This window comes from Macadamia integrifolia, unplaced genomic scaffold (assembly GCF_013358625.1).
Source record: "Macadamia integrifolia cultivar HAES 741 unplaced genomic scaffold, SCU_Mint_v3 scaffold164, whole genome shotgun sequence".
NCBI lineage: Eukaryota > Viridiplantae > Streptophyta > Magnoliopsida > Proteales > Proteaceae > Macadamia > Macadamia integrifolia.
In genome coordinates this window covers 386,063-402,523 of record NW_024868286.1, presented here as the reverse complement: position 1 = coordinate 402,523, position 16,461 = coordinate 386,063, and the positions used below count along the sequence as shown (strand labels likewise).

Here is a 16,461-nt window from a genome sequence, read left to right as displayed (position 1 = left end):
ACTGAGGAGAGAGAGGGAGAAAGAGAGAGATGGGTTACACTGTCCAGCTTGAGGGAACAAACAACACTAATCCACAATGTCAAAGTCTATTTTTGAAAACATTTTTCATTATTAGTTCATAGGGGCAAAACGATCATTTTACTATAAATTTAAAATTTCTCCAAGTATATAACATCCGTGTGTAATTCCTCTTAGTATTATCATCGCCAAGGGTGACAAAATTTTAATTGTTTTACGGAAAACAAAAAGTCCTAGTTAAGTTCTCATTTTGGTGAACATTACCTTAACTTTGTCATGTGTGTGTAGGGGTAGGTGGCCCTTATCCCTATAAGCACCCAATGGACAGCTAATTGCTTGGGAATCGGATTGGGAAGATGAATCGGTCAAGATCGATTCTGATTTTTGCCGTTTTGAAAATTCCTTCACAGAATCATTTGAATCGGTGAAGTTTCAGATCAAATGACTGATTCCCATTTCAATCGGAATCGGCAACCGATACCTGTTTTTTAAACCCTGCTAGTGATACAATGTTTGCGAAACCTGGTATACAGTCCACTGTTTTACTACCAAATAGGGGGAGGGGACCTTTCTCTCTCTAGCTAATTAACCTAAGATACAACGGAAGAAAGCCGACGTCGACACGAACAAGAGGTGTTTCTCCCTCTCTCACTGTTATCTCTTTCAGATTACTGTATGTGCCATTGCTGTTTTCTCTGTTTTGAAAACTCGATTTCAATATATAAGTGTGTGAATCTGGATTTGATTTTGATTAATGTCGATGCTACTTTTTGATTACTTCCTTTAGTCACTGGCCAATGGTTTATTGCAGTTATAGGGTGTCTGTGAAGTCCTCCATTTCCCAGATTTAGCTTCGGAATCAATGACTGTGGGTCTGTTTGCATCTGTTGCGACATTGGCTTCTATAGTTCTAGATTTGATGTTTCAAAGCATTACTAGCAACTAGCAGTCTCTTATGGGATACTTGCTCTATTCAAGCTTATTTTCCGCCACAAACGAGCACAGGGGCACTTTAATGTGCCTATACTCAATGCCCTCACATCTCTGTTTCAATGTTCAAAAATCCATTTCCTTCAGCAACCATTATTCTTTCATGGCAGCTTCACCCTTCCAAGAATCTCTGGCCGTCTTCAACTTGTCATAGGGAGGGTTTTAACTAATAGAAGGTTTCCAAATTCCTTTGGTTCATCAGGTTTTTTTTCTGTCACCCCAAAAAATCTAGAAATAGGCCCTATAGCCCACTTCTAAGGCATCTTGTGAAGCTTTGGAATGATGATGATCTAATTGGTGAGTTGCTAGTAGTCTTCCTTCAGCTTTAAACTGTGCCTTCTCCATCTTTTTTTCTTAGATCTTTCTCCTCATTTTTTTTCAGATATTTTTCCTTGACTCTATTCTCAATCATCTTCTTCCATCATAATTATTTTTTACAAAAACATATTTAATATATCACTACCTAAATCTTGAAATGGCTACGTTTCTAATTTGAGAGGGGAATTTCTTCCTCAATAGGCCATGTTTTGCTTCAAGTTCAGGCATATTTCCTCCCTTAAATTCCAGTTTTATAAAAGAATTTCATTGGTTCATTGTTCCAACAGTTAATTTCTGTCGATAGAATACCTCATACTTGCTTTGTCATGTGATTAATTGCATATAATTGGACCCAAGAATTTTAGTTATATAAATTATTTAGACATGGATTTACGATTTTTTACATGAGTTTGCTAACTAGAATACTTGCACAGGTACTTAGATAATAGTTGCATGGCTTTCTTTGAATGATGATATTTTCAGATTTTTTTTTTGTGTTTTTAGGTCATATTTATGATTGCTATAGTTTTTTTAAATTTTGTTCACGGTAGAAATTTCCTAAGGATTGGTGCTCTGACCATTTGTTTTGTAGCGCATCTAAGTAAGAAGAGGTAACTCCAACTTTTCTCATTTATTCAATTTCTTAGAATTAGTTTCTTTTGTCCAGATGAGTAATTATGTTTTATTGTATTTTTAGACTTTGATTCTATGCATGATTCTAGTCATATGTGTGCTTGGGTTGGTTTTGTAATTTTACTATTGTTTTTATACACGATTTTTCCTGTTATTTATGTGGTAGAATATTAGGTTTTGATTTTTTTTCTTATGGTAGCATTTTATGCAAAGGTAATGAGTCACTTCACTTTATATCCTTATTTCGCATAATTTTGTCCTAAGTTTTTTATGTTTGCCATGAGTATGACAAAAGATGCTTCTCTTGAACTCTTAATGTATTTTATAGACCATATATTATATATAGGAAGTAGGCATTATCTTTTGATGCGAAAATGTTAGACTCATTCTAAACTTATGGCCCAGCTTTGAACTCTAGAATATCTACTAAATCTGAGTCCAAGTGAAGGAGAAAAAGGACAAAGCAATCGCTTAAAATCTCAAATACAACATGATTTCAATGTAAACTCATGCTTATCTATAGTTCAACTAATAGGTGTAGACACCTAATGGGAGGGTTGGGATGGGTCGGGCATATGGAACTTTTCCAAGGGGAAGAGGAGATAGAGAGACACAGAACTGGCCTTTTCCCTATGTTTTTATTCTCTGTTTTCCAGATTTCCATGTTGTGCTTCATTGTATAGCTTTCACAGTTCATTTCTCTCAAGTTTCATTCTGTTATTATGGATATTTCTTATCTCCTCTTTTCTATTTTTCATTTGTGAGGTAAGGGAGTCTTGGACCCTCTCATGGGGTGTTTTTAGCTCCAAATTACCTCCATCTTTGTAGTAGCTTCGTCCCTTTCAGGAGGTGTAACCATTATTCAAATGTTTAGTTCTCTGCATGTTTTCACTCTCAATGCATTCTCTCATGGTCTGCTATGGTTATATGTTTTCTCAATGCTGTTTTTATTTTATTTTATTTTTATCTTTTGTTTTATCTTGTGTTTTTCTTGATGCTTGATTATATTTCACCATTGTGTGACATCTCTCAAATTCCTAGCCCTAATCAACTTGAGGTGTTTCAGACATTCATGTGGAAGGCTATGGACTCTTATGAACCCACATCTGAGCATCCATTTTGGTTTGGTTTCTAGGTTCAATGAGTTTAAGTGTTTTTATTCACTTCTTTTTTAATCAAATTTCCTTTGCTTTCTTCAACTATCAAGAAGAAATGCGGAAGATGATTAAAGTACAAGAAAAAGATGAAGAGAGGTGTTTGAACCTCTTTTGGAACCCTAATGTATCATATCTCTAAGTTTTGGAGGATTTTGACTTTGTTTGACACTTTGACCCTAATTTTACTTTGTTGGTACACTGTTACAGTTTTGTACTCACAACTCACAAGGGAATTTTGTGTTCTCAAAATTACTGATCAAAATGGCATTTTTATTTCAAAACTAATATTTTCCCTCGCAAGGGAATTTTGCTTGTCAAATTACATTTTTTTCTCACTAAGGCATTTGATTTTAAAATTATTGTTTTTCTCTCACTAGCAGCTTTTTTTTTTTTTTTTTTTTTTTTTTTTTTTTTTTTTCTCATTTCCAGTTTATAGAACTCCTATGAGAGTGATTCTTTTGTGTAGGCTATTACTAAGGATGGCATGGGGGTCCATACTCGTAGGAGCAAAAGTGACCTCATGAAAGGATAGGTTTGCCTCTCTTGGAAGAACAAACCCTTTCTTGAGTTGATAAGCATGAAATTGAAGTAGAAGGAATAACTCAAGTAAACCAAGAGGAATATATACAAGGATACAAGATTCTGGCTAATGTGGCATATACATTTGACTTGATTTTCTGTAGGTATAGTGATATTTTTAGAAATTGCATTGTTACTGAAAAGACTTCAGAATACTTTGGATGATTGAGATGTTTGAGGTAGTTCATCAAATGGAAGCTATCACTTATGATGACATATCTGAAGATATGACTGATAAATGGTATGAAGTGTCCTCAGATCATAAAGCCTTGAAAGTTGATAATGAGTGGCTAGTAAGCAGGGTTGAGGAACTAAAAAATTTTTGTTATTGTAAAAAAGGATACCTTGGAATTGGAAAATAGTAAGAAGAAAATCAATGATGAGATCCAAAAGATAGATGTAGAGTTGGAGCAGTTGAACTGTAAGAGGAGAAAACTCGAGGAAGATGCATTTGTAATTAGAAAGAGCGTAATTGTGATTGAAAAGTAAAAAATGCCACGTAATAATCAGTCGGTTATCAATGGTCTTTTTTATTTAACTGTCCCTTTCCGTTAAAGTAAATGTTTGTAAAAGAAAATATGAATGAAAATGTAATCTTTGATTGTGAAATGAATGATGTATTGGTTTATAGCTTGTTCAGCTTTTTTTTCTTTTGTAATGTTGAATCTATTAACCAACAAAAGGTGGGAAGGGGGGGGGGGTTGATAGAGACTCAAGGGCAAGGGTTCTCTAAACCAACGATATATCTACACCCAGAGGCATTGAATTTCTTACTTTTTTTTTAGGAGAGAATGAATAAAACTTCTCTGGGTGTAGGGTATGCTGTTGGTTTTGAGACAATTTTCCAATTTAACAATATTCTCTCTCTCTCTCTCTCTATATATATATATATATATATATATGGTTTGATTTACTGCCCATTGTAGTTGCTGTTCTCATTTCTGTACATATTGTTAAAATTGAATGATTTGAAAGCAGAACGAACACTTTAATTTACACTATTATTGAATGATGATTGCTATGTGACCTGCTGACAGGCTAATTAAACACACAGTGCAAGATATCCTTTGATGTTTGGAATTAAATAGCTATGGTACTAATAGAAGTATAATAATAATGAGGAGCATGTAACTAATGGCATGGGATGTGAGACTACTGGATCTGCCCCATAGACGGAAAGAAATTGCGGTCAAACCAACCCCTGCTTGAATCATCATTTTTCCAATGGATGGAACCTTTTGATGCATAAGGACTCCAAAGAAGTAAATCAGGGAGGACAACATGAAGGTGTAGAGACTGAAGCGAAATGTGAAGGAACATGTGGGCTTGCTTCATAGTAAGAGACTGAAAGAAGCATTGCAGCCGCTAACTAGAGATGGATATCCATCTTTGTTGTCTTGAAATGGTTAGTGCCACAAGAGTGCATAATCAACATTGTTGGGATTCGGTTGGTGGTAGGTGTATGCTGTTGCCTGCTTGCATTTCTACATCGTGAAGAGGAAGAGGTGGAAGTGGTGCATGGCTAAGAGGAGAAAGAGAACTTCCTAAGGAACCTTGCAGGGTCTCCCATCCTTTTGCATCTTAGCTCAAGAGCTATGCCTGAGTGATCTTGTTTGCCTAATTTATAGGAGAAAAGGCGTCTTGAAACATTTTTAATTTTCTCCTAATGCATGTTTCGAAAGACTTGCACTTAGTTTTATGAAATGCTAAAAACATGCTAAGATCGATCAGATAATGACCAATGTGGCATGTAACTGAGGGAATTGAGGTGACTTCTGTTTGGTGATTTTCCAGTGTTAAACACCCCTCCATGGAGCAATTTAGTGACGTAGTTGATCGTCTGGTTGATGGTGACAAAAGGAACTTTTCAGTTTTAGGTTCTACACTCTTACCTCTTCAGTCGATTGTTATTATAAAACTTGGGCAAGTGTTTTCTGTTCATGAGCTCACCCAACGCCCAGGCAGGGATGCACACCCCTAGAAGGGGCAGGGTGGTCATTTAATGCTTCTTGTTTCTGTGGCGCAGGGGGAGCTCTCGATTAGAAAACTTTGTCCCATTAAACTTTTTAACTCTATCGAGTTGATTACTGTAATTCAACATTTTCCTTTCTGGGTTTGAAGTAATTTTGTATTTGTTGTAATTTTTATAAACTTCTTGAAACTAATGTCGCACTCACACATCAAAGGACATTTTACATTATTATTATTATTGGTTGAAGGCCATTTATATTGATTACCTATCATTGTTTTATTGAGCCTTGAAAGAGCCACAGGGAGAAATACAAAGTCAGGCCCTATTACACACAGTATGTTATCAAATAAGTAAATGGACAAGGTTAGGATTTTTACCTTGCCATTGTCTGTTAAATTATGGATTCTTACACTCAGTAACTGCAAAACGCCACCACCTAACATTTAGTTTGAAGATCTAAATTCAAGAATAAAAAAGGATAACAAAGAGGGAATTGATGAGTAGAGGGAACAGGATATACCTAGGCTGTGTTTGGTAGGCATTCCCATTCTCAAAACCTAGAATGTATTCTAAACTGAAAATGTAAACACGTTTGTATTCTTTACTTCAGAATAATCAAGCATTTCATCGAACAGCTAGAGACTATTACTAAATAGTAAAAATTAACAGCAAAACAGAACACGTTGTTCAGATCATGGTGAGGCTGTGCGTTTTTTTTTTTTTCTGTTAACCATGGTGAGACTGAACAATGAGACTAAAGAGTGAAGAACTGATGACGGTAGTGGGATTCTGAAACAGAGATGGATTTCAGTCTCTCGGCCATCCAGCGGAGGAGAAATTGGTTCAGATTAGAGCTCGTATATCAAGAAGCTTGAGCATATTCTAGAATTGCAGCTTTTGTTTGCACAACTAGGAAGAATTTCACGAGAAGGAAATAGAATCCATCGATAGATGCTTAAGCATTTTGTGTCAGAACAAAGAGCTTACAGTAGGGGCATCGGGGCCTCGAGACCATTGGCTGCACAAGAACGAGAACTTGGAACAGGGGTTTTGATGCATTCTAGAACGAGGCATGTTCCCGCCCTCATCCTAGGAATTTAGAATGGGAATGTGTATCAAACAGTATTTATAACCTTTTAGAATACATTGTAGACTCAGAATGCGACTTGAGAATGTATACCAAAGATAACCCTAGATCATTGATCAGTTGAGGATGGTATGAGTTATACCCTTAAAATTAATCCTTACGATAGGACTAAATTTAAAAAAAAAAATGTGAGATAAGTGCACTATACATTAACCATTGAAAATGGTGAGTTATATGGTCAAACAAGACAGATTAATAAGCTTCAGTGCGTCTGATGCAACGGCCACGAGCAAAGGAATTTGTGGCATGTCAATGGACAAATCAAACCTTTCTCTGTTTAGTGTTATTTTATCTAGAGTAATTTACATCTCCTCTCCTGTATTTTCAAAAATTACATTCATCTTCCCTGTAATATGTTAAAATTTAAAAATAGGCTCACACTGTTAACTTTTTACCGTTGAATTTGTAAAATATTTGATTAATATCCATATTATCCTCATTACTGTAGTTTCTCTTTTATCCTGTTATCCGAATGGTTTTTCCACCCATATCTTCACTTTTAGATCCTCAGGATGAAAATTTACTAGAACTGGGGAAGCTAAACAGTAAGCAGTCTAGGGTCTTCATTCTTGTTCAACCCTCAGTATAATTTGCTGCCCATCTATTCAGAGAAGCCAGAAGAATTGGACTGATGGGAGAGACTCTGTTTGGATAACTACAAATACCATTGCCAGTGTCCTTGATTCCTTTAATCCCTCTGTCATCTCTTCCACGCAAGGTGTTTTAGGAATTAAGACTTCCCTGAAACTAGCTTGTCCTTCAAAGATTTCAATTCTAAATTCAAGCAAAATTTTCGTTCTGAGTATCTGGAAGAAGAGAACTTCGAGCCTAGAATCTATGCAGTCCGAGCATATGATGCCATTTCTACTCTCAACTCGTGCAATGAATAATAGTACTCATACATCAAAAATATTGTTGGACAAAATATTGTCAAGCAACTTCAGTAGATTAAGCGGGCAGCAACACCAGAGGAAAGTGACCCGAACCCTACCATTGAACCGATAAGGAGTACAAGGACATAATAACCAAGAAAAGGGCAGGTCAATCTTGGCAACTAAAGCCCCAGAACAAGAGAAAATGACCACCCATAGGAAGCGTCCCAGCTACTGAATCAAGCTTTAAAAAAAATAAAAAAGACCACTCGTAGGAAGAGGGTCCTAGGCTACTGAATCCAGTTTAAAATGAGCTTAAATTTCAATATAGCCAATTTATTCTATTCTAAGTGTGAGAAGGAAGGTATGAATCAAGAGACTTGAACCCAAGACCAGTTAACAACCTTTTTGGTGCAGAGTGCATAGTCATTTACAATTACCAATTTATGTCAAAGATGCTTCATGAACATCTAAATCAATATAAATTGGGTTATACTCGTTATAACTAATCAGAACGTATTTGTAATTTTGTCCAGAAAGTACCCAAATAATTGTAGAAATATATGCATCCTACTTTTCTATTGATATATCTTGAACCACCCCCAGTTGTGGGAACTGTTTCCTACATGGAAAATAATCCTCTATTTTTCTCATTCCTGTTTTTCCTTGTTTTGCTATCTGCAGAACACGACAAGTGGACAACTTTAAGACCAACGCACCGGATGTAATAATCCTCACCCAAGCTTGACCATTGGATCCTCTATTGTCCACGTGTCGTATTCTGCAGGTAGCAAAACAAGGAAAAACAGGGATGAGAAAAACAGAGGATTTTGATCCTTCCTACATGCCTCTTTTTGTGAGAATGTCTTACTTTGTACTTTTACTAGTTAATTAATTAATTAATTTTTCATAAATAAATAAATAAATGAAAACATATTGCACCTCAGCTTGGTGAAAGAATATGGTATGCTCTTGGCACGATTAAAATGTTGAATCTTATGGAAAGGAGAGAGAAAGAACTTTCATTAACATAATTCAGTTTATTAAATGATGACTGATGATTGATGATTGATGATTGAGACACAACATACATATATTTAGACAGACATACAATGGCCTAACCTTAAAATTATCACTCAGATTAGAACAATAACAACAACAGACATGGTAGCAACCAGAAGTGCATTAGGTGACATAAGTAACACAAAGTGAAGTAAGATATGGTTTGAGGATCTACAGAAGCATCAACACCATAGCCACAAAAAAATAAATTGCAGCTAAAGCAATTCCCACTTGAACCAGCACTTGAGGTAGGGAAGGAAACTTGTGATATAGAAATATCCCAACCATGTAAACCAAAGAGGCCATCATAAAAGCAAACAGAATGAAGGGAAGCATCAAGGGAACATGTGGGTACAGTAGAGACTGGATTGGATTATCGTGTATAAACTAGATTGGAATTTAATTGCTAGTTAATCTGGGTGTCTACATACAAATTATAAATGCTTTGGCCTCTGCACAATATGAATCAATTCATTTCTATAGATAAGTAGTACAGAGGAAGGGGGGAGGCAGAATGAGAAGTGATGAGCAACGTGTGCTTGAGTAGTAGAAGAAGATATTTGATGCCTATTATAGTATATTAGCTGGTGACAAGGCTAATTAAACACATAATTGAAGAAGATATTTGATGCCTGAAATCTTATACAAATAGTACAATAGAAGTATAACAATAAAGAGGAGCATATAAGAAATGGAATGAGACAGGACCACAGGAGAAAGCCTCTATAGAAGCATCAGCCCCATAGACACAGAGAAAGATAATGCAGCAAAACGCACTCCTGTTTGAATCGTCACTTTAGCCATGGATGGGAACTTGTGATGCATAAGGACTCCAGTAAAGTAAACCAAGGCCGCCAGCATGAAGGCGAAGAGACTGAAGCGAAGTGTGGAAGGAACATGTGGACGTGCTTGATAGTAAAAGATTGTAAGAGGTGTTGCAGCTGCTAACCAGATACGAATATCCATCCTTGCACTGTCAATGTGGTTGGTGTTAGAAGAGATAGTAGGATCAACATTGTTGGAATTCAGGTTGGTGGTTGCGTCGTGGGCTATTGCTGCTGCTTGCATTTCTAAATCATCAGGAGAAAGAGACGGAGGAGGTACAATGTTCGGAGATGATGCGGAAGAGGAGAAGAAAGAGAGGAGTGTTGTGGCCCAAAGGGAATAGTTCCTGAGGGATCTTGCAAAGCTTTCCATCTTTTTGCAACTTAGATCAAGAGTTATGATAGGTCTTATTTATAGGGAGAAATAATTTTAAAATTATCATCTAATTCATATTTTAAAAGTACTAGCAAGGAGGAGAGAGAGGGAGACGACATAAAGGAGCTTTGTGTGTTGACCAAATGAGCAGAGTTCTGATCCTTTGGGTCAGAAACTATGTCGTCTTTTGGAACATGAGGATGAATCGGAAAAACTTTTGTTGTCTTCAGTTCGATTATTATTATTATTATTATTAAATTTTTCATTCCTATAGAGGATGGATCTTGATCGAAAATTATTATTTTATTTTTTTAAAGGGAAAGATTCTTTACTGGCGGAGGAAAGATGCAACTCATTTAGGACGGGTCCCAGCTGCTGCATCCAGGTTGGCTTTGGTTATGAGGAAGAAAAGGATTAAAGGTTATTATATGTTTCAGTTTGACTATAGTGAGAGAGACAAAATATACAGCCACTAATTAATTAGACCCATTTTCGAATTGAACCGATTGTTTGTTTCTTTATCTATGAAGATGGGAGTGAAATGAACACTTGTCCTTTTACTTAACCTGGAGCATGAGATTGGAATGTGGAGGAAAAAGACACTTATGTGTACCTTTCTTTTTATACAGATTGGAAAAGGACTACTCATACAAAATTGTTATATTATATAATCGACCCAAAAGGCTGAGACTAAAATAAATCAATTATACTAATAAAATAACACAAAATTATTATATTATATAATCGACCCGAGAGGTTGAGACTAAAATAAATTAATCATACCAATAAAATAATAAATGGTTTAAGGTTTCACACCAAAAAACGATCACAGTGGTTAAAGATACAAAATTGTGGAGTTATGAGCATTGCAAAGACCTCAAGCTATTCTATTGTAAATGACAAACACCCACTTACAGGAGATGTTACATACTATGGGATATTGGTGAATATTATTGAACTGAACTATTATGAAAAATTCAAAGTTAAATTGTTCAAGTGTGATTAGGTTGACTTTGAACAAGGTAGAGGAAGAAATGTGGATGAATTTGGCTTTACACTTGTTAACTTCTCACATTTGATACATACTAGTAACTAATTACGAGATGATCCTTTTGTGCTACCAACTCAAGTGCAACAAGTATTTTATGTGCCAGATTCAAAAGAGAAAGGTTGGTCTATTGTTATTAAGATAAAGCCTAGAGATGTGTTTAATATGGGCGAAGATGTCACTAATGATATGGATCAATCATATTTGGAGAACAACTCACACAACATTCAAATATTGAAAGAGACTTGTGAGGTTGTTGAAGATAATACTGGACAGGTGAGGAATGATGTAGTTGGGACAATGGTTTACTCATCATTTATATTTGGTTTTCAAACAATGAAAAGTAATCATTTGGATGATTCAGAGTCTAATGATATTGTAGTATTGTAGTAGATGATTTTAATTAATTTTTTTTTGTTAAATAGATTTTAAATAATTTCAAATCAATTGTTACATTTGTTGCTCTTTTCGTAGATGGTTAATCTAACTATATGTTTTACTACTTTATAAAAATATTTAGTTCTCAATTATATGTTTTTTTTTTTTTTTGAATTATATGTATGAGTAAAAGAATTGTATAATTATTTAAATGTGTATTATCTCCATTTTTTTATAATATCAATCATGGTTAACCTTACTCGTTTGCGGAAGTGATATTTATCTGAAATAAATTCATCAAACGCTAAGCAAACACAACCACCCAACTCTGAATCTGATAACAATGGTGAGAATGTTGTTATTACACGTCTGTACAATAATAATATAACTATAATTATATTGTGTTCTATAAATTAATATGATTGAAATGTATTGCATTAGTTGCTAAATTTTTTTGAATTATTATTTTGACTAGATGAATCTGGAACTATTAACCGTTATGGTATAACATTATTGAAAGATTTATGGAATTTACCGATTGGTAAGAGAATTGTTGTACAATGGAATAATGAAGGACAATCCATTGGATGGGAGGGAGGATTATTAGGTCAGTTTCTTAGAAATACAGTGAAAAATGGAGCATTTTGTCATTTAAATTTCAATGATTAGAAAAAGATGCCAATAAATTTTAAAGAGTGCATGCTAGAAGTTGTGCAGGTATTTAAATATTATGGTTTTTTTTTTCTAAATTAATTTTAATAAAATTTAGTTTTATATTATAAGGACCTACAATGATTATGAGTGTTAAAATCTATGTAGATTAAATTTGACTTAGGGAGAAAAGATCATTCAAAATGGATTTTTAACTTAGTCAGTTCAAAGTGGAGAAATTACAAAAGTGATTTAAAAACACTTAATTTTGATGATAACAAGTGTCCCATGGAGCTATTGAGGAATATACCCAAAACTGTAAATGCTGATCAATGGGCTAGTCTTATGTAATTTTGGTACTTAGAAGAAGGGAAGATAATACTTTAAATGTGTTGTAGTTTTGTGTGAATGTGTTTTTTCTTTTATATATATGAGTATTATTATATTTTATTGGTCGACAAAATCTTAGTAAAATTGTAACATTGAAATAATATGAGTGGTATATTTGTAATAATCTTTTGACTACATGATATGTATGCTTATAGAAACGTAGCATAAAAAATAAGGCAAATCGAAAGAATCAAGGTGTCCCCTATATTGCGGGTCAAAAAAGTTTTGTAAGAATTTGTGATGAAAAGGTAATTATTGACAAGATTATAACTAAAAAAATGAAATGTTTATGTTATTCATTTCTATTTTGGTATAAAGGTTCTAATTATGATATTTTTAATGTGATAATAGCATAAAAAAATTGGAGGAGTTAGACCGTGCAGACTTATATATAATTACTCATAAATGTAAAGACAGGGATCTTGTTGATGGCATTGCACGAGCTATGATTGTATGTATTATTTATATATTTTTTAATTAAAATAATATTCAAATATTATCTTTTAAATATAATCACACTTATTTGAAGTAACATACTTGTATGTGAATTGCAGGATAAAATTGAGAGAAAAAAATCAAAACTCAATACCTCCCAAAACACGAGTGAGAATATCACTTGAGATAATGACATTTATTCTCAAGTAAAAAAAAAAAAAAAAGATAAACGTGGATGTGTTTTTGGGTTAGGATTGCTTCCTACAACTTCTTCAGCTTTTTTTCTCCTTGGAGAAATTAGGACGAGTTCTGAATATGAGAAAATAGTTATCTCACTGAAAAATAAGGTTGATACGATAAAAACTTAATTAAGTAGCTTGTGTCAACCATTCAAGATTTACGTCCTGAGTTTAATATGAAAGATTATACACTCCCTCATTCATAGTCGATGGAACATGTAATATAAATATTTGAAGTTTCATATTAAAAAATACTTAAAATTTAGTAATTATTATTTTTAACCTTCTTTCTTAATGATAATCCATTGTTATTTATATATGTGTGATAGGTACCCGATACTTCTAATGGTCAAAATGAGTCACCATAACAAGGTAAAGTGATATTACTATTAATGATTTTGTTATGAGTATTTATAATTTGATTATAAAAGAATTATTTTTTTTATTATAGAAAAAAACTCAGAAACTCAACCATAAACCTTGGGAGGCTTGGACCCAAATAAGGAGTACTTAAAAATTAGTGGAGTCTGATTTTTTTTTTTTACTGTACAATTTGAATTTTTAGAGTATGATGGAGTTTACTTTTTTAGATAAGATTGTAGAATTAGTTATTGTGGATACAATTGATTAGGATGATGATCATGAATTTATTCTTTTCTTTTAAGTTAAGTGATTTGGATGATAAGCAGGATTTATGCATTTATGTATATATATATATATATATATAAGTTATTATGGATTGTGTATTGAATGGATTATATAGGTTCAAGAAACAAGAATATTTGTGTAAAAATATTGATATTATATATTGTCACCACTCAAAAATCTCATATTTATATATTCATAATTAAAATTCATAGCTATAGATTATTTTACACAAAATATTCGTCATTACAAAAGCGTAGCTATAACTTGAGGTGAAAATTTACTAATCTAAATTCTGTAGTTATAGCTTTTACTATACAAAAGATTCCAGTACTATGAATTCACAGTTATAAATTTTAGAGCATAAAATTCCACAGCTAAAATTCGTAGTTATAGATTTTACTGCATAAAAAATATACCACCACAAAAGCACAATTATAAATTTTAAGACATAGAAGTTTGCAGCTAAAATTCATAGTTAAAGATTTGTAGTGAAAAAATAGCACAATAAAAAATACACAACAATAGATTATTACAGAAACATTCGCAGATAAAATTTGCAGCAATAGATTTTTTGTGAAAAAATACGCAGTTACTAATCCGCAACAATAAATTTACTGCGAAAATATTCACAACTAAAATCTGCAACTATAGATTTGCTGTGAAAAAAAGGTGCAGTTAGTAATCTGCAGCAATTGATTAACAGTGAAAACATCCACAGTTAAATATCCACAGCTATAGATTTACTGTGAAAAAAATTCATAATTAGAAATCCACAGCAATAGATTTGTTGCGAAAACATTCGTAATTAAATATCCACAACTATAGAGTATACTGACCCTGCTGTATGAATCTGCAGCTGTAGACTTAACGACGACACTTCAAGCTATAGATAGAAATCATAGGTAATCCGCAGCAATAGGCTATTGCTGTGGATTTTTAAACCTTTTACTATGAAAAAATCGTAGTTATAAGTTTTTTTTGTTGTTTATATTTATACAAAATTGTTATATTATATAATCACCCGAGAGATCAAGATTAAAATAAATCAATCATACCAATAAAATAATAAGAGAAATAGTTTCTCACATCTATCAAATTGCATGTCCTCTCGTAAATTCATTGTCCCTACCACAGTTGAATTGTCTTGACCAAATTACGGAACTCTCTTCACCCCAATCAATACAAAGTTGTCGACGTCTACCAAATAATAATAAAGGGAAGACTCAAAATAAGGGGATATTATAAATTATATGGGATAATAAACCTTAAAGGGCTAATTCATTAAAAAAGGGGGGGGGGAATTTAAGAATTTCTAAACGCTCTTGTCACCATCAATCTCATGGTCTACGTCAATTACGTACTTTATAAGGAAGGATACAAGAAAATCTCTTCAATAGTTCGATCTAACACTTTCTTTAATTTGGTTTCATTATCAAGTCATAGGGCTAGTAATTAAATTCGTCATCTCTTCATTCCATTACTTCTTGTCCCATACAAATTCTCAAAAGGAAGATTCCACTACCTTTGTGACGAAAAAAATGGACTTCTTCTTTTCTTCTGCACCTCTAACATTTCCTTTATCTTTTTCAAATCCATCATCTTCAAATATAGAAAATTCTAGATATCTGTTTACCTATGTACATGACTTAGAAAGTGTGTTGATATAAGAAAAATGACAAATCACAAGGTTTCTATCATACATTGGTTCTAACAATGATCAACCCGATGATGAACCAATGGATGCAACTTTTTACTTTCTTTATGGGTTGATTAAGTTGTATTTTATACATCTATTACCATTTTAATTAAGTATTTTGGTTCTAGATCGATGATAAAAGTGACTACATAATGTGATTTTCTCACATTTGTAGGTTATAAGGTCATGCGCATAAAAAATGCTAAATGAGAATATTCGATGCAATCTAGGCACTAGTTTACCCATGGATTGACTCAAATGTGATCAACGGTAAGATGAGAAGAATTTTCACTGAAACAGTCAAGGGTAAAGAAAAAATTTCACTCAAATTAGAAGTTTGACCAAGAGATTGAGCAAAAAAGAAAAATTAGACAAGGAAGGACTTGTGCAAGTTTGAGAAGAGAAGTGTAAGGGCATGATGTTAATTTTGAAAGTTAAGAAGTTATCCAAAACATAATGGATATTAGGCTCATTGCATTCGTAATTTAAAATGATATATTTTTAATTCTCGGGTTGGCTCAGTTTAGGGTCAGGATGGAGAGATATAGTCGAAAAAATATTTTTAGATAAGATGAAATTTAAGATTTAAATAAATAAATTCTCTCTCCTAACTCTCCCTCTTTTTTCTCACGTATATCTCTTTCCTATATTGTTTCTAACACTCTCTCTCCTTAGCTTATATATAGAAATATAATTCACAATTGAGGGGGGATTACTTTGTTGAGAGTTTTTTATTATAAGATTTTTTTTTTCTTTTGATTTATAAGTAAAGATTGAAGTTGATGCTTAGAGTTCTTGAAGCTTGAATTTCTATAGTACATAGTTAGTATAGTATTTATTTTTATTATTTTCTTAATTTCAGATTTAATTCAATATCATGTCTTATCCATATTTTAGTTTTTATTCATCTTTCCTCATCCCCATGATAAACTAAATCTCACAGCTTGGAGATTGGATGAAATCATGAGAGAAGAGTAGTTTGTGAACAATTGATACCCGTTAATTTCATTCCATATAACCAAAACCAT

At 33.3% G+C, this 16,461-nt stretch overlaps 1 long non-coding RNA gene across 1 annotated transcript; it reads left to right on the top strand.

Annotated features, from left to right (window-relative positions):
- Positions 1-433: 433 nt before the first annotated feature.
- Positions 434-5,554, top strand: LOC122064393. The gene is made up of 2 exons (XR_006135678.1): positions 434-651; positions 4,733-5,554. It is a non-coding gene; the product is annotated as an uncharacterized LOC122064393 (long non-coding RNA).
- Positions 5,555-16,461: the final 10,907 nt, after the last annotated feature.